This window comes from Lithobates pipiens, unplaced genomic scaffold (genome assembly GCF_037356315.1).
Source record: "Lithobates pipiens isolate NorthernLeopardFrog02 unplaced genomic scaffold, aLitPip1_a1.2 Scaffold_16, whole genome shotgun sequence".
Classification (NCBI taxonomy): Eukaryota; Metazoa; Chordata; class Amphibia; order Anura; family Ranidae; genus Lithobates; species Lithobates pipiens.
The window spans coordinates 362261930-362288560 of NW_027507748.1; the positions used below are offsets into that span (position 1 = coordinate 362261930).

The window sequence follows — 26631 nt, forward strand, 5'->3', positions numbered from 1 at the left end:
AGGGGCCTAAAAGAGAATAATAGTATGACTTTCTAGGCTAAACTATTTTTTACAAAAAAAAAAAACCTTATATATAAAAATATAAAAGATAACAGAAAATATATAGTTCTTTGGAAATGTACTAGTTTACAGTATATTAAATGGGACGGTCAGATAATCTACAATTCAATGTTGGGCCGATGTTGCACACACCAAAGCAGCAAATTCCCCCCTAATAAATTATCCATAAGCGATAATGGAGAATTTATTGCAGGCAGCTTGACAACCCCATTTTATGTGTGTGAACAGGCTAGTAGTGGCTGTAAAGGAGGATGGCAGAAACTCCAGCCACTAATGCCCTAGAGATGTGGAAGCAATTTAAGCAGTAGACGTGTGCTGTAACAATCCAGCTTCTTTCCATCACTGATACTTACGTTTTTCATGGACTAAGCCTTAAACCTGAATTGAAAAGTAATTTTGATTCAAGTTTAGGTCTTACAGGTACTCTGGAATATTAATTGCATTGAAAGGAAATAGTGACTTGCACATAATTAAATGCTAGGTCAGCATACCATGAACCAAAGGTAAATGCTGTTTTCTTATCACATTAAAGGAAATCTGCTGCTAAAAGTACTGCATGCAGTATTTAATGATTCAGAACCTGATTTATAAAAACGAAAGTAAAAGTGGACGTGTCTTCACTTTTCACTTAAAAACTAGTATTTTTTTTTGTTGTAATAGAAATGAGCTTCTTTGCTTCCGTTTTCATGCATATGCCATATACAAGCTTCCAAACGTCACACTCACAAATTTTTGCGCTAGTGTAAATACTAAAGGCTGCCCGCGAAAAAGGGAATGATATGTTAATCCCCAAAGAATGTATATATAAAAGTAATTTCAGCGCCACATATATAATACAGCCTTTGCAGATAAACACAAAAAAAACTCAAAACAGTAAACCACGGTGACTCCTGCGTAATCAATTATCGAATACTGTATAGTGCAACTAATGCAAATAAATGTTAAATCAGTAAAATATCACGTGATCAATTCTCAAATATAGTCCTCCACATTTAATAGTCAATTCATAATAGTTAATGAAAAATAAATAAATAAAATAAACTGAGTATAGTGTGTTCTTCAAAAGTCCCATTCACCAGTCTTGCATAAATGTACGGGGATAAACATCCACCCTTATGTGTATCCTTCTTATATATAAATTCTTCCAGTGCTAATCTTGTCACTGTTACATTTGTTAAAAATAGGATTTTTTTGTACTCACCGTAAAATCCTTTTCTCTGTAGTTCACTGACTGACACAGCTCCTTTACTTAGACCATCGGGTTGTTACGCCACCTTCAGGAGAGGACTAGGCAGAACATTAACGTTAACATGTACAACAAAACCAGAACTTTCTAGTTCCACCCAAGGGGCGGTCCCTTAGGTAACAACCCCCCAGCCTGCATACTGCAGCCTCAGTATGTCAACAAGCAGTATAACGTAAAAAATAGGAGGGGAGGGTGCTGTGTCAATCAGTGAACTACAGAGAAAACAATTTTACGATGAGTACAAAAAATCCTATTTTCTCTTACGTTCACCGACTGACACAGCTCCTTTACTTAGACCATCAGGACGTCCCCAAGCAGTGTCAAAACGAGGGGTGGGTGGGAAACAGCATAAAAACTTCACCTGCAAAGGCATGTGGAAAACAGCATAAAGCTTCACCCACAAAAACAATGTGGGAACAGCATAAAAAATTTACTCGCCTCGGAATCTGCGGTAACAATGCAACAGTGCATTTACTTAAAGGAAACTGTGTTTGTAAAAAAAAAAGAAAAAAATTAAGTGCAATTGCAAGTTACACGGCTGCCTGCAAAACTTTGCAGCCAAAACAGACATCAGCCGATGCACTGACATCTACCTTGTAGAATTTCGTAAAGGTGTGAACAGACGACCAAGTTGCCGCTTTACACTTGAGCGACAGACGCTTGATGTCAGAAGGCCCAAGATGTTCCAATTGCCCTGGTGGAATGGGCCGTGACCAGGGGGGCACCTGCCCCTTCAAGGCGTAGGCCTGTACTACAATCTGTCTGATCCACCTGGAAATGGAGACCACATGCCTTTTTTCGGACCAGCCACCAAAACAAACAAAGTCTGACTTCCGAGAGAGAGAGAGAGAGCCGTAGCAGACAAATACACCCTTAGAGCCCAGACCACGTCCAAGGAATGGAGGGCCACCTCCTTAGGATGTCGGTTTAGGACACAGATGGTAAGACAATGTTTTCATTGATGTGGAACGCTGAAACCACCAAGAAGGTTGCAGACGCAACACCACGTTATCCTTGTGGATAACCAGATAGGGCGACTTGCAAGACAAGACCGCCAGTTCCGAAACCCTCCTGGTCGATGTAATGGCCACTAGAAAGACCACTTTCTGGGAAAGAGTCCAAGGAGGAATCTCTCTGATATTCTCAAACAGCGGTTTCTGAATCACTGATAACACCAGGTTCAGATCCCACGGGGGTAGCAGTGGACGCACCGGAGGAACTACATGTTGGACCCCCTGGACAAAAGTGCTCACTAAGGAGTGAGACGCCAGGGGTCGCTGAAAAAAGACAGCCAGGGCTAATATTTGTCCTTTAATGGTGCTTAAAGCCAATTTATGGTCTACTCCTCACTGTAGAAACAGCAGGATCCTGGATATAGAATAGGACAGGAGCGCAGACGCCATCCTTTCTCCTCAGATGTAGGCCTTCCAGGTACGATGATATAGCTTCCGAGAAGATTTCCATGTTCTCAACATAGTTGGAATCACCAAGTCCGTTAGGCCCTGGTTCCTTAGCACTTGGCTCTCAATAGCCATGCCGTTAAAACCAGCGATGGTAAAGCAGGATGGAGAATCGGACCATGAGACAGAAGGTCCTCTCGTAACAGCAATCACCAGGGGTGTCCGTCACCAGGCACACTAGGTCTGTGTACCAGGGAAGCTGAGGCCAATCTGGGGCAATCAGAATTACTGGAATCCCCTTGGTCTCCACTCTGTGAAGCAGACGTGGTAGCAGTTTTAGCGGAGGAAAGGCATAGATCAGCTGGTACTGACCCCACAGAGCCACCAGCGCGTCTGATGCATCTGCCCAAGGATCTCTTGTCCTGGACACGAATCTCTGCACCTTCCGCATCGCAGGCACAGTAGCCTGAACACCTCCGGATGCAGCGCCCATTTTCCTGGGTCCAGCATCTGGCGACTTAGGTAGTCCACCTGCCAGTTCTCCACTCCCGGGATGTAAATGCCGAAAGGGCTGGTACATGTTGCTCTGCCCACTGAAGGATGTGAGCGACCTCCCGTGCGGCGGCCGAGCTTCTTGTTCCTCCTTGTTGATTGACATATGCCACTGCCGTGGCATTGTCTGACTGGATCCTGATCGGATGCCCTCGAAGTCTCATTGACCATGTGGAGAGGCATAGCCTGATCGCTCGTAGCTCGAGCACATTGATTGGCAACTTGGATTCCTCCTCAGACCAGAGGCCCTGGGTCGACTGTACTCCCAGTACTCCACCCCAGCCGGTTAGGCTGGCGTCTGTTGTGATCACTGTCCAATTCAGAGGTAGGAACGACTTCCTGGACCGAAGTGCCGGGGATCTCAGCCACCAGAGCAGGGAGTCCCTGATTGACTGGCTCACCTGAATCTGCCGATCCAGGGATAACGGAGATTTGTCCCATTTCGTCAAAATCTCCTTCTGAAAGACTCTGGTGTGGAACTGGGTATACGGTACTGACTCGAAGGAGGCCACCATGAGTCCCAGGACTCGCATGCAGAAGCGTATCGACGACCACCTGCGGTTCATCAACAGTTTTACCGCAGCTCTGAGAGTCTGCAGCTTGTCTGAAGGGAAAAACACTCTCGCGTCCATGGAGCCCAGCAGTAAGCCTTGGTGCTCAAAGCGCTGAGTCGGTATGATCACCAACTTTTTTAGTTTCAACAGCCACCCAAATTCTTGCAGGGTCTGCATGGTGATCGCCACATCCTCCTCTAATTCTGAGACGGAAGATGCTCTCAGGAGGAGATCGTGTAGATAACCTACGATCGCGAAGCAACGCCAAAACTGGAGCCATACCTTGGTAAAGACTCGGGGGGCTGATGCCAAGCCAAAAGGGAGAGCCACAAACTAGTAGTGGGCTTCCCCAACTGCAAATCACAGAAACTTCTGATGCCGAAGGCATATAGGTATGTGCAGGTACGCATCCTGGATGTCCAAAGATGCCAGGGAGTCCCCTTGATGGAGTGCAGCGACTACTGAGCGAACTGATTCCATTCTGAACCTCTGTACTTTTACAAAGTAATTGAGGGCCTTTGGGTCCAAGATTGGACATACCCCTTCCTTTTTTGGGTACTACAAACATAAGGTACTATCACCCCGAGACTCAGCAGGTCCCTTACTGCCCCCATTAGGGCCTTTCGTTGAGCCGGGAGTAAGGGTATACTGGAGGGGAAGAATCTGTTTGATGACCAAGAGAGAAAATCTATTTTATAGCCAGAGGAAATCAGATCACAGACCCATTGGCCGGGCAGCCGAGAGGCCCAACGGGCTGCAAACTCCCGAAGGTGACCCCCCCACCAGAGTTGCGGGCGGGGGCAAACCTTCATGCGGTAGCACTTTTGCTTGCAGGCTTGCGGTTCCAGGGACGCTTTTGTCCTTCAGAGGTCGTCCTGACGGGCTGGGGACATTTAGCTGAAGCCCCGGGTGAACGAAAAAGCAGTTTCTGAGCGGAAAATGAGGGCCCTTGCCTACAGTGTGGCTCCTTAGCCTTCCTGGCCTGTGGGAGTAGGGTACTCTTACCACCAGTGGCATTTTTAATAATGTCATCCAATGAGGCTCCAAAGAGCCACACACCAAGGAAGGTTAAATCCGTCAGGCCTTTTTAAGATGCCTGGTCAACTGACCAGCATTTTAGCCAAATCAGGCGCCTAAGCATCACTGCTGACACTGAGGCCCTGGATAACAGAGGAAGGGTATCCAGACCCGCGTCACAAATGTACTTATGTCTTGCACTAACTGGTCTGCTAGTTCCACGCAGACAGGGGAAGCCTGTTGCTCCCCCTTCACGGTGCAAACGTTTTGCCCACTCAGTAAGTGTGTGTGTGACACAAGTGCAGATGCCAGTACTGGTCGCATTGCTGACCCCACAACAGTAAACAAGGAACAGCCACTGCCTCAGCCTTCCTGTCCGTGAGGTCCTTAACCTTGATACTGGGGGTCCACGACCGGAGGATCCGACCATTTTTTGAGAAGGCTCTCCTCAAAGGGGTAACGCACCGCCATGTATTTGGGGCCCGAAAAGGTCCGTTGCGGTCGACCCCATTCCTTGTATATGAACTTATCGAAATAAGTCAGATACGGAAACACCTTAGGTGTATGGGCTGGCTTACGGGACCCAAAAGGGACCACTACATCAGCAAAGCGATCTGCTGTATCCTTAATTTTCAAGGTATCATGCACAGCTGTGATAAATGCTCCAACAAGCGCTTTGTCACGCAGACCCGGACGGGGCCTCATCAATGTCCGATCGGTCCTGGTCAGCGTCCTCTGAAAGAACAGAGCAGAGGTCACCAGCCTCAGAGGGTCCAGAGTCTGCATCAGAGCTCTCCCCGGAGGATGGGGAGCCAGGGGGCGCTTTTTACCACCTTTGCGCCCACACACCACCTCCATCTTGGCAATGAACGTGTTAAGCTTCATGCACACGAGAAGCAGATGCAAACTCTGCTGGACACGTTTTTAAAAGCCGAAACTGGCGTTTAGAAACTCCCATTTTGTCACGATTTTTACCGTGATTTAGCGGCATTTTACCGCGTTTGCGTCTATAAGCGTTTAGTTAAGCTAACATCATAGACCCTCCCCAGCTCAAAAAACAGTATTATTAACTATTTCAGCAATTTTGTGAGACCAGAGTGAGTATCAGCAGCTGTGAGAGCAGCAGTGTACTTGTATTTAGCGTGCCACTTGCCACGGCACCTGCCACAAGTTGTGGATTGTCCACTTGCCACAACACCTGCCATGTCACTTGTCACCTTCCACAAGTTGTGGATTGTCCACTTGCCACGTCACTTACCACATCACCTGCCACGTCACTTGCCACGTCACCTGCCACAAGTTGTGGATTATCCACTTGCCACGTCACTTGCCACAAGTTGTGGATTGTCCACTTGCCACGTTACTTGCCACCTGCTATGTCACTTGCCACAAGTTGAGGATTGTCCACTTGCCACGTCACCTGCCACAAGTTGTGGATTGTCCACTTGCCCCGTCACCTGCCACAAGTTGTGGATTGTCCACTTGCCACATCACCTGCCACGTCACTTGCCACAATTTGTGGATTGTCCAGGTGCCACGTCACCTGCCAGGTCACTTGCCACATCGCTTGCAACAAGTTGTGGATTGTCCACTTGCCACGTCACCAGCCACAAGTTGTGGATAGTCCACTTGCCACGTCACCTGCCACAAGTTGTGGATTGTCCACTTGCCACGTCCCCTGCCATAGCACCTGCCACAAGTTGTGGATTGTCCACTTGCCACGTCACCTGCCACATCACCAGCCACAAGTTGTGGTTTGTCCACTTGCCACGTCACTTGCCACATCACCTTCCATGTCACTTTCCACAAGTTGTGGATTGTCCACTTGCCACGTCACCTGCCACAAGCTGTGGATTGTCCACTTGCCACGTCACCTGCCACAAGTTGTGGATTGTCCACTTGCCACGTCACCTGCCACGTCACTTGCCACAAGTTGTGGATTGTCCACTTGCCACGTCACCTGCCACAAGCTGTGGATTGTCCACTTGCCACGTCACCTGCCACAAGTTGTGGATTGTCCACTTGCCACGTCACCTGCCACGTCACTTGCCACAAGTTGTGGATTGTCCACTTACCATGTCACTTGCCACAAGTTGTGGATTGTCCACTTGCCACGTCACTTGCCACAAGTTGTGGATTGTCCACTTGCCTCGTTACTTGCCACCTGCTATGTCACTTGCCACAAGTTGAGGATTGTCCACTTGCCATGTCACCTGCCACAAGTTGTGGATTGTCCACTTGCCACGTCACCTGCCACAAGTTGTGGATTGTCCACTTGCCACGTCACTTGCCACAATTTGTGGATTGTCCAGGTGCCACATCACCTGCCAGGTCACTTGCCACATCACCTGCCACAAGTTGTGGATTGTCCACTTGCCACGTCGCCTGCCACAAGTTGTGGATAGTCCACTTGCCACGTCACCAGCCACAAGTTGTGGATTGTCCACTTGCCACGTCACCTGCCACAAGTTGTGGATTGTCCACTTGCCATGTCCCCTGCCATGTCACCTGCCACAAGTTGTGGATTGTCCACTTGCCACGATACCTGCCACATCACCAGCCACAAGTTGTGGATTGTCCACTTGCCACGTCACCTGCCACGTCACTTGCCACAAGTTGTGGATTGTCCACTTGCCAAGTCACCTGCCACAAGTTGTGGATTATCCACTTGCCATGTCACCTGCCACAAGTTGTGGATTGTCCACTTGCCACGTCACCTGCCACGTTGCTTGCCACAAGTTGTGGATTGTCCACTTACCATGTCACTTGCCACCTGCCATGTCACTTGCCACAAGTTGTGGATTGTCCACTTGCAATTGCAATTGTTTAAATTATTTTTTTTTCATGGTTTTTCACCATTTGCAATAATTTTTGAGATTTTTAATGTGAAAAAAAATAGGTCACCTTTAAAAACGCTTATAAATGAAAACGCGGCAAAACGCGGTAACTTTTTCGTCTGAACCCATTTTTTTGCTTCTGGAAAAACGAGGTTAAACGCAACTGCATAAAAACGGCAAAAAACTAGACTGTGTACATGGACACATAGGATAACATTGAATGAGTTCAGGGGCAGTTGAAAAAAGTGTCCAACTGCCTCTAAACACGCGTTTAACAGTTTCTCTTGTGCATGAAGCCTAAAGGACCACTGACAAAGCATCCAGGGGCACTGCACTGTCTGCAGGCGAACCGGTTGCAATTGCCTGGATTTCGGGCCATGCTGACCCTACCCTGTCTGCCACCTGTTGGGGACTTAGGACAGTGATGGTCCCACCCTTTAACTGCTGCAGGCTGAGGGGCCCCCACCGCAGGACTCACCCCCCTGACCGAGTTCTGCACTGTCCAACTAGGTGAGCCTGTGTCCTGTGTCAGCTCCCAGATGCTTGTGAGAGAAAACCATGCTGTGCTGAGCCCCAGAGAACAGTGCTGAGCATGAAAAACGTGTTTAGGCTTCAACAAAATGGCCGCCGAGCGTCCAGTACAAAGGACATAATCGCAGGGAAAATGGCTGCCGGAATACAGAAAAATTGAGTCTGACCATGCTTCTCCCTGGTCACACCAAAAATGGGCGCCGAGCACTGTATGCAATGAGAGACAGTGAAAACAGGCTGAGGAAATGGCAGAAAACAGCGCTACAGCGATCAGCAGACAACGACCTCCAGACACCCAGGAGAGAGACATTACAGACATCCAGGGCACAGCCAACCAGTGCAGCCCCCACCCAAGGTGAGAGCCCCTCCAGGGGGCCCCTGTCTATGTGGCACACACAGCTCAGCAGCCCATGCAGCATCACCCATGGGGGGGGAGATAGGGACAGGGAAGAGAGGGAGTTAAGGGACCCCTGAATCAACCTCCCAGGGAATGCCCAGCTGCTCAGCCCCACTGAGGCAGGGAGAGCTGTACTTACCAATCCTGACGAGCTGGGGAACATTCCATCACAGACCCACTCTCCGATCAGTGCGAGTGGCTGTTGGCCCGGCACACTGTAATGCAGACATCAGTAGCCCGGTCATATGTGTGCCCCGGAGCATTAAGCTCACCGGCTGCCCCTGGAGCCTAGGGGACATGTAGTGGCTGACCCAGCACGGAGCTCTGATCTGCACACGCTCGCTGACCAGGCTGGGGAGACTGCAAGGATAAGGGTATCCAGCCTGTCACCCAGCCGGCTGTTGATAGCAGATCACAGGATCTAAATCTTGCACAAAAGGCAAACTTCTGCAGAAGCTCCAGTATGCAGGCTGGGGGGTTGTTACCTAAGGGACCTACCTTGGGCGGAACTAGAAAGTTCTGGTTTTGTTGTACACGTTAACATGTTCTGCCGAGTCCTCTTCTGAAGGTGGCATAACAGCCCGATGGTAAAGGAGCTGTGTCAGTCAGTGAATGTAAGAGAAATATGATTTTATTATATTAATCAGACATAAAATTACACAGAACAATATTACAATAGTAGTTGGTCATAGAAATCAGATTACTGTCAGGTTCTGTCTTGAGTAGATATTTCTCAAACACATGCTGTTGGATACAATGGGAACATAGATACCATTGTTGTATTCAATTGACAGTTTGAATAGGCTATTGTCTCTATAGCTACAGTAAACAGGTAAGAGGGTCTCTCAAACTGAAAGAATGACTGTTAGTCGGTTTTTATAGAAAACAACCTGAGCTATACAATGGTTGCCAGGCATAAGCTGGACCCCAGTCATCATGGATTAAAGGGGTTGTAAAGGTAAATGTTTTTTCACCTTAATGCATTCTATGCATTAAGGTGAAAAAACATCTTACAGTCCCGGCGCCCCCAGTCCCCCCGTTTTACTTACCTCACCCCTCGAAAGTCCAGCGCTCGTCCCCCGACTTCCTTTCTACCGTTCAGCCTGGCTGCTGATTAGCTGGAGTGGATGGAAAGCAGCGCAGCCATTGGCTCGCGCTGCTGTCAATCACATCCACTGACGCGGAGCGCCGGGGCGGGGCCGTGTGATACAGCGAGTGGCTATAGCCGCCGGCTGTATCACGGGAGCGCACCTGCAGATGCTTCTCACCATGCGAGCTCGCTCGCATGAATGTGAGAAGCACCTGCAGGAGGAAGCAGAAACAGCCGCCGAGGGACCCCAGAAGACCAGGTTCGGGGCCACTCTGTGCAAAACGAGCTGCACAGTGGAGGTAAGCATAACATGTTTGTTATTTTAACAACAAAACAAAAATCACTTTACAATCCCTTTAACACCAGAGCAGGAGGAAGAATCTGTAATAAGTGAAAAAGAAGGTGCCTGGTCTCCAGGAGCACCTGATTACACCGTAACCGGAGTTAAGTAACTTTTAAGTGAATTTCTACTGTTACAGACCATAGGCTGTTTATTTGCTAGGCATTTTGCTTGTTATAGATATTTGTCTGTCTTGATTGTATTCCTAATATTGTAATAGTTTTGTATGTAGAGCATTTTTGTATAGTAGAAGTACATTTACACACTGCAGAGGTCTCAGCTTCTTGCTTATACCACAAAGATACCTTGCTAGATAGACGCACAACAATTTGGGGGCTCGTGCCGTCTGTGCTATAACTCAACTGAAGCAGACCTGTTTTTTTCTGTGGTGTGTTGTGTAGCTTGTGCTAGGTAAAAATGCTCCGTAAGCTGTTTAGGAAAAGAAAGGCTGCAGAGGGTTCTGGTGGCCAGAATTAAGTGTGCAGCTTACCTATCTGGGCCATAGACAATGAGTGGGAGCCTGTTGCTAAATAATTTGTAAAGTATGCTTCTCCCTTGAATATTGTAGATTTTAGCCTTAAGGGGTTGGATTTAAGTAAAAAAGAGAAGAGGACAGTGTCCACAGTGAGTTGGTACTTCCTTCATGCTAGTTACACTGAAACACATAGAAGGGAGAAGGCAGAGGCAGAAGTTAAGGTATTAAAAGACCAGCTAGCAGTTGCCTCAGAGTGTGTTTGTTCAATTGTTAGTCGGGCTGATGATTTGTAAGAGGGGTGTGCAGCCCTCATGACCAAATCAATTAATGCCTTAAAGTGCTTGTAAACCCCTTACAACCACTTTAACCTACAGGTAAGCCTAGATTAAGGCTTACCTGTAGATGCAAGAAATATCTCCCAAACCTAAATGGTTTAGGAGATATTTGCAAAAATAGTGGCACCGATGTCTACGGCGCGAGTGCACCTAGCGTGCCGTTTCTAGCGGCGATCATGCCGTTAGTGACGGCACCAGCGTGCATGCACGGGAGTGATGTCATCGAGGCTCCGGCCAGTCACAGCGCCGGAGCCGCGATATCCGGAAGTCACTCCGGGTATCATGACTGAGGTGGTGACCGAGGACCGCTGCGGGAGCTTCGATCTCAAGAAATTCCTAATTAGCTAGTACTATGCATACTAGCTCATTATGCCTTTGCCTTGCAGAGTGTCTTTTTTTTTAAGAGGCTTTACTTCCTCTTTAAGAAAAAGGAAGGGGGGTAAACCTGATAGTAAATGCCATTGTCACATTCCAAAACTAGGATTGTGAGGATGTGCTCTCCTCAAATGATAGTGAGGATGAGGAGATATTTCTGATGATGATCTGCTGGTGGGAAAGAAAAAGTATGCCAGATCTCTCATTACTAAGCATAGGAAAAGGCAACATGATAGAGAGGATATGGCAGATGGGGAAGTGCATTATCGCAACCCCAAAGATGTTACACAAACTGAACTCCATGAGCTGGCAAAACAATACAAACAAAGGTTGAGTTGTCTCCTATGCTTGTGGGATAAAGGGGCAGACAGTTTTGTTTTGTCAGGTAAGGAAGCAGTGGCTATGGGAGCGTTAACCCATGTGTCAGGCAATGCAAAAAGCCTGAGAGTTTAGTGTGAATTTTTTACTGTTAGACCTCGTGAGAGATGGAATAGTCCTGCTGACCTGGAAAATACCTACTTCTGGAGATCAATAGGAGAGGATATTTCCAGGTTACATGAGATGGGTTGTATAATCAGATTAAATAGGTTTACAGAATGGATGGGTCCAGATATGGAACCCTTTATGTCTGCTCTGTGCTCTAAACTGATGAAGTCTGCGCCATTTAATCTCAGAGCTTCTTTATTGTCCTTGCTGGGAGGCCTGGGATTAAACAGCACGATTCATGAAGTCACTATCCTTTTAAGCCAGTTGGGGGAGCTAGAGAAGACTAAAACAAAACCTGTCAGGGCAGTAAATAAGGTCAAGGTCAGACAGAAAGAATACAAGCAGAAAATAAATTTTACAGAGAAGAAAGGGAATGTGGGAGAGAAGACAGGAGGTGAAGAGAAAAACAGGCTAGTTATCTCTAGGAAAAGAAATGTGGGTTGAGCTATTAAAGGCAGGAGTACCTAAAGATGAGATAGATGGGATTTCTACTGCAAAAATGTTGAAGAGGTGGAACTTAAAACTGTCAGGGTTAGAAACACTACTCCTAGTGAAGATAACATCAGCCTAGATTTATAGAAAACAGAGCAGACCCCTCCTGTGTCTCCTGTAATAGCAGTGAGCGCAGTGACAGCAGCAGACCGATGCCCCTATGCACCTGTCACTGTATGGTGGGGAAGTCATCTTTTCCTACACATGTAATGGCTTTAGTTGACAATGGAGTTGAAGTTACACCTTTGCAAGGAAATCCTTCACATCACAAAGGAGAATTTATGTAAAAGGTTTGGGAGGGCAAACCATACCAGTAGTTAGGATAGCGGTGAAATTGGCTATTGGCAAGGCATCAGGATTTATGACAAATGTTTTGGTATCAGAGTTAACCGAAAAATATGCTTGGGGTGGATGTACTTCAAGGTCAGTCTATTCAAACTGAACGGGGTACATTCACATTCAGGTATCCTGATAAAGCGTATCTGGTTAGGGCGGGGAAGGCTGTGGTCAGAGTTCATGTGAAATGGACCCCTGTCTACATTCCTTCACCAGAGAAGAAAGTCAGACTCAAGCAGTACAGACTTCCTGGAACTGTTGAGAGTGGGGATCCTTAGACCTGCTGTAATTCCTTTCTCACCTCCGGTGTTTCCAGTAAAGAAACCTGATGGGACATATAGAATGACTGTGGATTACAGCGGCCTAAACAAAGCGGCTCCTCCACTGAAGTCAGCTGTACCTGATATGATCTCAATTGTTGAGAAAATTGTTAAAGAGGCAGAATATCATGCTGTAATAGACCTAGCTAATGCTTTCATTAGTGTCAAGACCAGTTTGCTATGTGGGATAGTACACTTCCACAATGCTTCCTGAAGACTATCTTCATTCTCCAACAATTTGTCATGGACTGATTTTGAAAGTTGCTGTGTTTCACTATATTGATGACATCATGATCTCTGGGACAAAAGAAGATGTAACTGAAGCACTGCACCTACTGATACAGCACTTGGAGAACAGAGGGTGGGCTATTAACAGAGACAAAGTCTAAAGACCTGCCACGGAGGTGAAATTCCTAAGAATGATGTGGACTGGGCCACAGAGGAAAATTATAGAGACAGTTGTGCAAACTATCTAGGCGCTTTCACCCCCTACTGCCAAAAAGGAGGCACAGAAGTTCATTGGAGTTGTGGGATTCTGGAGATCATTCACCCCACATCTTGGACTGATTCTGAGGCCTATATATAATGCTACCAGGAAAAAGACTGAGTTCTCTTGGGGTTCAGAGCAGTGGACCGCATTCATTGCTGCTAAAAAAAGCCATTTTGCAGCATCAGGGATTGGGACCCGTAAGACAAGGAGTACCATTTCAGCTGGATGTAGTGGAGCAGGATGGTACCATATCTTGGAGTCTGTGGCAGCCAAACGAAAATAAAGGACTGAGAGCAATACCCATTAGATTTTAGTCCAAACAACTGACAGGGGCAGAGAAAAGATACATGCCCCTAGAGAAGTACCTACTTGGGGCCTACACAGCACTTCAACATGTAGAGACTATCACAGGAAAGAACACAGTCACCATCCATTCTGCATTGCCAATAGCAGGATGGGTCAGAGATAATGAACTGACCACTTGGGCAGCTGCAGCCCAGAACCAGACACTGATGAAATGGAAGCGGTACCTTCAAGAAAGAGGGGGTATTGCAGCTGGGGATGTTAGAGACATTTCAAAACAGTTGGCAGAGCTTGTTACTTTTACCAGCACCCAGCCAAAAGAAGAAATTCCTATGCTGCAGTCATCCCCCATTCAAGAGGCTCCACCCTTTGAGTCTCTGTCAGAAGACATGAAGGAGTCAGCGTGGTTCACTGATGGTTCAGCCATAGTCGCCTTGTCTGGGCGTAAATGGACAGCAACAGCCTACAACCCAAGTACAGACACAGTCCTGCAGGAGACCGGAATTGGAGGCTCCAGTCAGTATGCAGAGTTGAAAGCTGTAGTGATAACTCTTCAGGAGGATCCTTCTTCCCATGTCACTATCTACACTGACAGCTGGGAAGTTTTTAAAGGAATGACAACTTGGATGCCCACGTAGAAGTCCAATGAATGGATGATTCATGGAAAGGTGGTGTGGGGAGGCAAGGAAGTCTGGGACTACATCTGGAAGCTCACTCCCACACCATAAGAGTGGGGCATGTTGAGGCACGTGTGCCCCTAGTCCCAGACTTTGAGAACTATAACAGAGTTGCAGATGAAATTGCCAAAGTGAAGGCAGTTGTGCCAATTGATCATGTCTTGATGAACTTGACCAACTAGGCCCACAAGCAATCTGGACATCTGGGGCAGAAAGCAACATATGCATGGGCACAGCAGAGAGGATTGCCTATATCCATGGACATAATAAAAACTATAATAGGGAACTCTACAGTGTGTGGAGAAGTCCGATAATGGCCATTTGTCAGGGCTGGGCTCAGCCCTTCCTTCTCTGAGCTGGCCGCTCAGCTGTCGGCTAATTGTCAGCTCCTATCTCTCCACAGTTACTCAGCTGTTGATGATATCCTGCTCGTCAGTCCTGCCTACTTAAGCCGTCCAGCCCAGAGAATCTCTGCCTTCGCCTTAGTCAACATCACAGAGATGCTCCGGTTAAAAGACTTGCTTGGCTGACATCCCTTCTGGCTCCAGATCCTGCTTGCTGTTTTACTACGCTCATCTCCGACTCCCTGGCATTTGGCTTGTCCGACTATCCGTTCCAGTTCCTGAAATCTGGCTATGTTTTGACTATGTTTGTTCTATTTACTTTTATTATTAAACAAGTGTGATTTAACTGTACTTCTATCTTGGTCTAATTTCATGGTTTCTGACAGTAGGCGAAGGCCATGAATTCAGAAGATACAGTCAATCTACTTGTTGATACAAAAACTAGAATAAAGAAAATCAACCAGCGCAAACACAAAATATAAAACCTAATACAGCAGCTTAAAAACTGAGGGTCAAAAGATCAAAACCCTGAAAAAGTCTTTATAAAAAGCAGTACAGCGCAAGAAAATAAAATGATACCACAAATAAAAACAAATTAGAGCTAGTATAGAACACAAAAGCAGTCCATGTTGTTCATAATGAGATTAGGTTGATCGGCATAAAATCAGCAGATATCCAGTGAAATGAAGTGATGTTCATATTATAAAGCCGACTGATGTGACAACTTCCACCACCGAGAATATTAGCCGCTCACCTCAACAAATGAACCCCTGAGTAAATCAGTCAGGTCAAAAACAGCAGTTCCCTGGGATATTGTCAACAGGATCACACACACTGGTAACAGATGTAATGCCGATAGCGTGCTAACTCACAAGATGTTCACCATCAACGCCAGGTACGATAGATACATAAAACAAAAGCAAAAGAGATCTACTGCTGTCTGTATGTTAAAAATACATTTATTTAAGAATATAAAATGTGCACTTACAGACAACGCACTGTGCCCCAGTGCGAGGCATGAGTGGCTAAAAGATACACTGAGTTTCCATGAGGATCAGCATGTAGGATGCGGGTGACATCATGATCAATGTCACGTGGTTTACATACGCGTTACATCCCAAGGGGACGGGACTTCATCAGCGGTGACTAAGAAAAGGAATGCCTTTGTTTCCAAAATAGCAATACACTAACAGGCAAGCAAAAACAGTGCATTTAATAGAAACACGACTGTAGCTGTACCAGAACATTGCTTAAACATAATAATAATTAAAAACATATAAAAAATGTGTAATGCCACGTACACACGGTCAGACTTCCCGACAGAAAAGGTCAGACGGAATCATTCCATCGGATATTACGATCGAGTGTGGGATTCATTGGGCTTTTTCTTTCAAAAATTCTGACAGACCAAGAAATAGAACATGTTTTAAATCTTTCAGACGGAATCAATTCCTATCGGGAAATCCATTCGTCTGTATGCTATTCCGACGAACCAAAAACAACTCAAGGACAGCTATTGGCTACTAATTGAACTTCCTTTTTCTAGTCCAATCATACGTGTTTTGTACGTCATCACGTTCTAAACGATCGGATCTTGATCATGTGTACGCAAGTCTGTTTCAGCAGAAAAATCGTCAGTTTAATCTGACGAAAAAAACAGTCGTGTTTGCGTGGCATCAGTCATCCCGCTTCAATGCTGATTCTCATAGATCACCCATCCTAAAATACAACAATACCAAAACAAAATTTACAACAATAAAAATAAAATTAAAAATGAAAATAAATATGAAAATAAAATAATAGTAAAAATGAAATCATGTCTACCGATCAGACATAAAACAATTGATGTCGAACTTGACATTCAAACCTCCCAGCACAAGAACCTTTGTCTCATGAATCCAATGAGATTCCCTTTGGCTAAGCTGGCATATGAAATTACCACCTCTCCAATGTTTTGTAACCCTTTCAATGCCCCAGAATTTGAGACCTCTGGGGTTTTGATCATGGACTAGCTTAAAATGCTTGGGAACATTGAGGGAGCATTCCAAGGCCTGTGAAACTCTTACCCTGGTTTGTAGGCTCTTGCTTTCTTCCCTCTGGCTCTAGACGGCCTGCCAACGGCAGGATTCTTTTGGCAGAACAATCTTCTATCCTGGGAGATGAACCCAGACTTCCCGTCTGTTGCTTTGGCATTTTCTGAATCAAATCAAGCTAAACTGCAAACAGAGACTGATCCTTAAAGGGGATCTTGCACCAATACTATTTGAACAAGGGATCCACCACTCAAGGCCTGAGCCATTAGGCTTGTCTCACTGTGATTGTGTTTAGTATCACTTGTGCAAGAGATTTAACAATGTTGATTGCAGCCTCCACCATAAACCCAGCCCTCAGCGCCAGGTTGTTAAATGAGGTGATAAACACGGCTTTACGAAATCGCTAGAAACATCTGCCAGAGATCACTGCCTTCTACTGATGGCTTACACACCCCTACTGCAGCCATATACAAAGTTTTCAGGTCTAAATCCACTCTCCTGTTGGGGACATCTTTAAGCAAAACCATGTCATCTAACAGCAGCAATACCTGCCTGGCCAAGCACAGCAGCACTACATTGAACACCGGTGGGTCCTCCAGGTGTTTAACGATCTCCCTTCCAAAGGGGTATCATTTGGCAAAACAGTTCTTGAAAGAGAACTTCCTTTCTGTCTGCTTCTATTCATCTTCAATAATATAATTTATTTCATAATTAAAAGGGAAGGTGAGCCCTTCCTTCGTTATGTTCTTGAAACAGCTCCTCTGTTATTTCTGCGGTTCTTCTGCCGGATTCTCCTGCGCCAAAACTTCTCTGAACTCCTTTAAGAAGGGCTGGATCAGGGTGAAGTCGAACCCTTTAAAACAGCCATCTTCTTCCTCTGCCGATGCATAGTAGCCCATTATGCTTTACCTTTGCAGGGAGACAAAGAGGAAGTAAACCATCAGGGTTTACTTCCTCTTTAAGTAGTGAAGTCATTTTAATATAAAATATACATAATTTGGTATAACCTAATATCTCACATCAAGCTGGTTTTTCCACACAAAACTGAGAATTACCCTGACCAGACAGCTATTACCGCTGCTGAATTATGACCGTTATCTTCTATCACAATTGCTACTAATTGGATCTATAGACTTTCTAAAAGCTATCAATATTCATTCAGGAAGAGTAATATCTCTGACTGAGTGTTTTTTATTGACATTTTAACTTCACACTTTAAATCCAACAAATGAAAACATGTTATCTAAAGCAGTGGTCATCAACCCTGTCCTCAGGGCCCACTAACAAGCTATATGTATTATCTTGGGGAGATGCAGATTAGAATACTGAAATCACTGAGCAACAAATGATATCACCTGTGATGCATTTCAGTTATCTTGCAAACCTGGCCTATTAGTGGGTCCTGAGGACAGGGTTGATGACCACTGATCTAAAGGTATAACAGGATGCTTCTTCAGACCAAAGATACTAATGTATTTATGTCAACCTAAAAAAAATATTTTGGTTACAGGGAGCAAAGCAGCTTTTTGTTTCAAGAAAGATCAAGGTTACAATTAGCAAATATCTAAAATTAAGCATATCACCACTAAATTAATACATTCAAGAATAGCAAGAATAAATCAAAATGTACCTATGTCAATTATGTTTTAACCACTTCAATACTAGGCACTCCCCCCTCTCCTGGCCAAGCCCATTTTCAGCTTTCAGAGCTATCGCTATTTAAATGACAACATTTTCATAATTTTGTTCCCACAAATAGAGGTTTCTTTTGGTGGTATTTGATCACCACTGGGCTTTTTATTTTCTGCTAAACAAATAAAAGACTAAAAATCTGGGGGGAAAAAAAGTTTCTGTTACAAAACTTTGTAAATAAGTATGTTTTATCCTTCACTGATGAGGCTGCACTGGCGGGCACTGATAAGGTGGCACCGATGGGCACTGATATGCGTCACTGATAGGTGGAACTGATATGCAGCACTGATGGGCATTGATAGGCTGCACTGATGGACACTGATAGATGGCACTGATAGGCATCCATGATAAGGAGGCACTTGCAGGCAGGGAAGACCCCCCCCCCCCATCAGAGGGGCAGCCAATCGACTCTCCTCTACTCGCGTCTGACAGATGCGAGTGAGGAAAAGACAATGTGTGTTTTTTCCTGTTTGCACCGTGATCAGCTGTGAATGGTGAGGGCTGATCATGTGGTAAAGAATCTCTGTCAGACACTCTTTACCTAGGTTGGAGTTGCGGTGTGTCAGACTGACACGCCGCGCCACCGATCGCCATACTGCGTGCCCACGCGGGCGCACGCTGGCTCGTTTTTCTGATCACGTCATATGACATCCGGATAACTAAACCACTTTTGCCAACGCCATATTGCTATATAGTGGTTAAAGAATCACTAAATAGGCTTCATAGAGCACTGAGCACATCTTGTCTCATTGCTCATGGTGTTAAACCGTTATGAAACCAAAAAACAAACAATTTAATATATTGAAGATTGTTTTTTTTCTCTTTTTTTCATCTGTTGATTTAAAGTGGTTGTTACCCACCAATGTAATTTTTCATAATCATCTCTGTTTTTTACTGTAATGGCCCCCTGTGACTGTGCTTTATGAAAATAATGCTTTTATACCTTGTTTACAGAGCACTGATCTCGGCTGACGTCAGTCAGGAGGAGAGGGAGAGAGGCGGCCCCACCCCCTGCATCTATCGGGCAAAGGGAGGAATGAATGATTTGTATAGACCTACATATGCAAACTAAATCGCCTCCAGGTGAGGAGAGAAGCGGTGGGTCAATGAGAGCAGATCAGCACTCTGTATACAAGGTATATACAACATTATTTTCATAAAGTAGTCACAGGGGGCCATTACAGTAAAAAAACTGAAGATTATATGAAAAATAAATAGTAATTTGAGCAGCAGGACAGGAGGGGGTGGCGTGAACACAGAGCTTTCAGGCAGAAAGGGGAGGGAGGAGCACACACAGAAGACACAGAGCAGGCTGCGGATGACTCAGGTGTCAGTACCTGGCAGCCATCATATATCAGCGCACAGGGGAAGTGCAGAACCAAGCACGATCAGCCAGGTATTACAGGTGTTACAGGGGGCAAAATGACACAGCACAAGCACTGTGCTGTATAATGTGCTTTAAGGGAACATTTTTTATTGGGTTAACAACTAACTAGTAAATCTGTTTCTTTTCAGTTTCCTTTAGCAGACCAGCATGTACAGAAAAGCGACAGTTATGCCGCGTACACATGATCAAACAATCCGGTGGAAAAGTCCGGCAAACTCAAGTCCGCCGGACAATCCGCCCGTGTGTAGCCTCTGGCGGACTTTTTTTTACCCAAAAGTCCGGCGGACTAATAAAGTATTTTTGCACTCCAATCTGTCTGCCGGACTCGCTTTTCGGCGGACAGTACGGGCGTGTGTGTGCTAGTCTGCCCTACTTTTGAAATGAGCGGACTTTTCCCGCGTCCCCACCCCCCTCCTGAGCAGTGCCAGGCCGCGTGCCCTCAACATGGGGGGTGCCTTGGGGAAGGGGGGGCTACGTGGCCCCCCCACCTCAAAGCACCTTGTCCCCATGTTGATGAGGACAAGGGCCTCTTCCCGACAACCCTGGCCGTTGGTTGTCGGGGTCTGGGGCCGGGGGGGGGGGGCTTATCGTAATCCGGGAGCCCCCTTTAACCGTAATCCCGAGTCTGGCTCGGGTTAGGAATTTACTGATAGGAACAGTAACCCTGAGCCAGACTCGGGATTGCTTCGCTGGATGCAGGGGAGGACACAGGGAGAGTTACTTACCTTGTCCCCTGGATCCAGAGATGTCCTCCGCTCTGTGTGATCGAGCTGTCCTCCGCTCGATTCCCAGTGCCGAATGCCGCCGAGCTCCGTTCCCTGCGACGTTACGAGCGGAGAACGGCGGCAAATTCAAAAAAGTTAAAGTACACAAAACACACACAGCACTGTAATCTTACAGATTACAGTGCTGTATTTCAAAATTACACACACCCTTTGTCCCTAGTGGTCTGCGCAGTGCCCTGCATGCACTTTTATATTATAAATACTGTTTTTTCTGCCTGGAATTTGGAGATTGTCCATAGCAACCAGAAAGTGTCCCTTTTTCAGTGTTTTAGGATTTGATTACATTATTGAATATTTTTTATTATTCTTTATTATATTATAAACTTTATCATACCCGGGATGTCTGCTAGACTCTGGTTTGAACATATTTAAGAGCGTTATTCCTAAGAATTACAGGACTACAATATAAGACGCCAAATTTCCATGCAAAATAAATTGTACCGCTTTCAGTACCTAAATCCAGACTGAATCATACCGCCAGGGAGGTTAATAAGGGGGCCCCTCGGATACCGGCCCCCCACCCTATGTGAATGAGTATGGGGTACAATGTACCCCTACCCATTCACCTGTAAAAAAAAAAAACACAACACACAAGGATTAAAATAGTAAAATTTAAATTGCACAGCTCCGGGGGACTTCCGTCTTCGGAGGTCTTCTCCCCGGGACTCCTCCGCTATCTTCTGCTAGCTCTTTTACTTGCGGAGGAGCCCGGCTTTCTCCTTCGCCGCCGCCCTCTTCTTCCGACTTCGGGGGTCCTGTCCCCTCTTCGATTCTTCTTGCCGGGCCACTGCGCCTTCTTCTAGCTCTTTTACAGGCAGTGGCCCGGTCTTCTGTCGCCGCCTTCTGTTTTCTTCTCTTCTTTTCTTCTCTTCAGATGTTGCTGTTCGGAATTTCGGCCAGTAAAAGACAGATGAGAGCTTTTCATCGGAAAATGCGACCCTGTATATGCTCCATTGGAATTTAGCTGGCTGAAATCCCACCAGCAAAAATTTGAGAGCATGTTCTCAATTTTCCCAATGGAAAAAATTTCTATTGGAAATTCCGATCGTGTTTATGCAATTCCGACACGCAAAAACTCATGCATGATCAGATTGAACTACGAGATGGAAGCTTTTGGCTACTGGGTATTGAACTTCCTTTTACTAGTCCCATCGTATGTATTGTACATCACCGCATTCTTGTTGTCGGAATTTGATGTGACTGTGTGTAGGCAAGACAGCTTGAGCGGAATTCCATCGGGAAAACCATCAGACCTTTTTCTGACCATAATTCCGATCAGGTGTACGCGGCATAATTCCTCACATACTGCCTATATGCATAGAGAAAGGTTCCAAATACTGCAAACCTAGCAAAGCCATTAGTAAACAGGTGAAGAAAGCCTCAGCCACCTTCATCTAAAGCCATGCCCCCAACATGTTTTACCCTGCCCAATCATGGAGGTCAAATGTTGGGGTTGGGGTGAAACACGTTAAGAGCATGTCTTTGGATGAAGCTGACTGAGGCTGCTTTCACCTGTTTACCAATAGCTTTGCAAGCTGAGATCTGTTTGTATCATAGCTCCACGAGCAGACAGCAGAATGAGATCTATTCAGATTATCTATCCCCCATTATTATTAACGTACAAGAGATTATTTACAGTAATAGTATTACACCAATCACTACCACTACCCTGATGCTTCTTTGAACGTTTAAAATTCTTTGCTCATGTTTATTTTTCCTATATTTCACTGGAAGCTGTATTATACTATAATAGAATAATAGAGTTTCATGGATTTGTTTTTAGTCATGCTTCTGTGTAAAATAGGGTTTAAGAGCATAAAGCCATATAAAGACCTCATCAGCAATACAATCACAACTTCCGCTATTGACTGGGCATGGGATGAAACACACCAATTGATAGTATATTCTCTCAGAAAGTCCCATCGGGGGAAAGAAACAAAAAACCTGGAGGTTTTGCAGAAATGATTTGCTTATAGATGATATTCATAAGCTAACAGATGTGAGATGTGAGACGGCTCTCTAAGTAGAAGCTCTGGATCAATATGTCTTAGAAAGCAAAGATCGTTCATGCTTCATGAGCATCACCATTCGGGAAATGAAAACCCAACAGAGATTTTGTAGGCCTTTTACAGTGTCACAAAGGAAGTAATAGGCAATCATTAGCTAATGAATCTCTGTAGGGCACTGGCTTATTTTATGGGGGCTAGGATAAACATTACACAGTCCATTCAATTCACAGGGTATTGAAAGATAAACATGCAAGTGTTACATTAGGACTGGACAATAAATCTAAATAATGAAAAAAAGAAAAAAAAAGAAAAAGGAAACCATCCAATGACCACTTGGAAGATTATATGTATATAATCTATACAGCAAGTGTTTATCCTTGCTACTGCCCACCCTGCAACACTGTTTATGATTAAATGTAAATTTATTTATTCATACTTAGATTATATTTCAATTACGTCTAGCCTACTCATATTAATATGAATGATCTTGAAGTTTGTACATGTACTTTGTATCAATCCTCACACTTACGTCTTGGAATTCGGTGTCACTTATTCACTATGTCCTGTGAGTAAGCACTGTTGTGTCACACATATCACAGAGCCTGCCTTCTGAACTACAGAGGTGCTGACAGTGAGTTTTAGGAGGCGGAGTCAGTACAGAAATCACTGCTTGCAGGTAGCCAGGTACCATGGGATATGTAGTCCTTGGAAGTTAAAAGTAAACAGTAGAGGAGAAGCTGCTAAGCATGTAGGGAATCCATGAAGTTGTGGAAAGAGATGATCAGCAGACAGGCAAAACTCACAACATGGAAGTATATTTTTCAAATACTTTTATATTGGATTATATTGGATTGTAAGAAATAACTATTGTTTATATTGTTTTTACAATACTGATGTTATAAAATGAAAGTGTATACTGTGATCATAGAATTATTTTAAAAAGTAAGACTGCAATTTTTTAGCCTCCATTTCTTTATATATTCTGTTACTTACATCCTGGCACTTGAACCTTAGGTACCTCTTATATCTTTCCTCAAAAATGAGGCATGAGATGTTCAGGCCTAATTTTTTGCTACAAAAATGATTAAAAATAACTCATTATAATACTGTTTTTGTGTATGATTTATAGAGAATGTGACTTTAATACGCATACATATAATAAAGTATACCGATGAGTGTCTGTATGCATTACATTGTGTAGTAAATGCAGTTTGTATGGTAAACCAGCAATATATTTGTTTCCCACTGTCCAGCTGATCTGCCTGCCACAACTGGTTGAACTAGATGGACTTGTGTCTTTTTTCTATCAGGCTAACTACATAACTATGTAAATATGTGTAGGATGGAAGACGGAGGTTTCAACAAGTTAGGTTTAGGACAAGCTACAGCACAGCAATGAGCACTTTTCTTTTTTGAAGTTTTTGTTCAGCTAACCTTCCAAATATCACAGATGCACTCTGGAGGGAGTACATTAATATTAGTATTTTTGGTGTTGCGTCAAGCTTTTGTTTTGCTAGGCATATTTGTTCCCATAGAGTGCAGTTGCAATTTAACAACTTCCCACCAGCAGGACGTCCATGGATGTCCTCGGGTTGAAGTAGTTATACCGCGGTAAAGCCTACACCTACAGGCATTATCACGGTATGGATTTTTTTAAGCCAGTGATTCTCTTTGTTGCAGAAGTGATTTGAGTGGCTAAATAGTTACTCGATTACTTCTGCAGGTACTTCTGCACCACCCTTTTGCCGCCTCCTTTCCCAGGCTCTACCGTCTGATCGCAGAGCCTGGGTTCACTGCGGTTGGCGGCAAAGGCTGCACGGAACAGACAGAGAGGAACTGACGTTGTTCCTCTTCCTCTGTGAAACCAGAAACTGTGAGCGATGAATATGTTGTCACTTCCGTTTGCGCCTCTTTTTTTTTTTTTTTACCAGGCACCAGAGGAGAGATTTGAGGTCTAATAGACCCCAGATCTCTCCATAAGGAGGACCTGTTTGGCCCCTTTTTTACAAGCACCCTTATATCTTATCAATGTATTAGCATCTCCCAATGTTTATTCATTTGTAGATCATCACTCTGACTGGTAGCATTTGGGGCCCATTGCCCCACTGGGGACTTTGTGTATGTGAATCTGGCCTAGACTGTGTTTTTTCTGTCCATCCGCCACTGAGCTCATTTGTACAGCTGCCACATCCAGCAGGAACTAATATGTTTTGTATATTATATATTCTCATCTGATTTTTGTAAGTACAGTGCCTTGCGAAAGTATTCGGCCCCCTTGAACTTTTCAACCTTTTGCCACATTTAAGGCTTCAAACATAAAGATATAAAATTTTTATTTTTTGTGAAGAATCACCAACAAGTGGGACACAATTGTGAAGTGGAACGAAATCTATTGGATTTTTGAAACTTTTTTAACTAATAAAAAAATGAAAAGTGGGGCGTGCAAAATTATTCGGCCCCCTTGCATTAATACTTTGTAGAGCCACCTTTTGCTGCGATTGCAGCTGCAAGTCGCTTGGGGTATGTCTCTATCAGTTTTGCACATCGAGAGACTGAAATTCTTGCCCATTCTTCCTTGCAAAACAGCTCGAGCTCAGTGAGGTTGGATGGAGAGTGTTTGTGAACAGCAGTTTTCAGCTCTTTCCACAGATTCTCGATTGGATTCAGGTCTGGACTTTAACTTGGCCATTCTAACACCTGGATACGTTTATTTGTGAACCATTCCTTTGTAGATTTTGCTGTATGTTTGGTATCATTGTCTTGTTGGAAGATAAATCTCCGTCCCAGTTTCAGGTCTTTTGCAGACTCCAACAGGTTTTCATCCAGAATGGTCCTGTATTTGGCTGCATCCATCTTCCCCTCAATTTTAACCATCTTCCCTGTCCCTGCTGAAGAAAAGCAGGCCCAAACCATGATGCTGCCACCACCATGTTTGACAGTGGGGATGGTGTGTTGAGGGTGATGAGCTGTGTTGCTTTTACACCAAACATATCGTTTTGCATTGTGGGCAAAAAGTTAGATTTTGGTTTCATCTGACCAGAGCACCTTCTTCCACATGTTTGGTGTGTCTCCCAGGTGGCTTGTGGCAAACTTTAGACGAGACTTTTTATGGATATCTTTGAGAAATGGCTTTCTTCTTGCCACTTTTCCATAAAGGCCAGATTTGTGCAGTTTACGACTGATTGTTGTCCTATGGACAGACTCTCCCACCTCAGCTGTAGTTCTCTGCAGTTCAACCAGAGTGATCATGGGCCTCTTGGCTGCATCTCTGATCAGTCTTCTCCTTGTCTGAACTGAAAGTTTAGAGGGATGGCCAGGTCTTGGTAGAGTTGCAGTGCTCTGATACTCCCTCCATTTCAAAATGATCGCTTGCACAGTGCTCCTTGGGATGTTTAAAGCTTGGGAAATCTTTTTGTATCCAAATCCGGCTTTAAACTTCTCCATAACAGTATTACGAACCTGCCTGGTGTGTTCCTTTGTCTTCATGATGCTCTCTGCGCTTTCAACAGAACCCTGAGACTATCACAGAGCAGGTGCATTTATACAGAGACTTGATTACACACAGGTGGATTCTATTTATCACCATCAGTCATTTAGGACAACATCATTCAGAGATCCTCGCTCAACTTCTGGAGTGAGTTTGCTGCACTGAAAGTAAAGGGGTCGAATAATTTTGCACGCACCACTTTTCAGTTTTTTATTTGCTAAAAAAGTTTAAAAGATCCAATAGATTTCGTTCCACTTCACAATTGTTTCCCACTTGTTGGTGATTCTTCACAAAAAAATTAAAATTTTATATCTTTATGTTTGAAGCCTGAAATGTGGCAAAAGGTTGAAAAGTTCAAGGGGGCCGAATACTTTCGCAAGGCATTGTATATTGTGTGATATATAGCACTATTACAATTTGTATGCAAGACAGCTGCAGTAATACAGCTATATCTGTCATAATGCTTACTTATACAATCTAGTTGCATTCTAGAAAAATAATACCCAGTATTTAACCCCTGAGGAAGGACTCTTAAAAGGTCCGAAACACGTTGGGTGTTATCACATGGGAGCTAACCTGGA

At 44.8% G+C, this 26631-nt stretch overlaps 1 protein-coding gene across 1 annotated transcript in view; it reads right to left on the bottom strand.

The window, feature by feature from the left end:
- The window catches only part of SPOCD1 (SPOC domain containing 1), a 235509-nt gene that overhangs the window by 26768 nt on the left and 182110 nt on the right, over positions 1-26631 (bottom strand). The gene's annotated exons all lie outside the window — the stretch shown is intronic.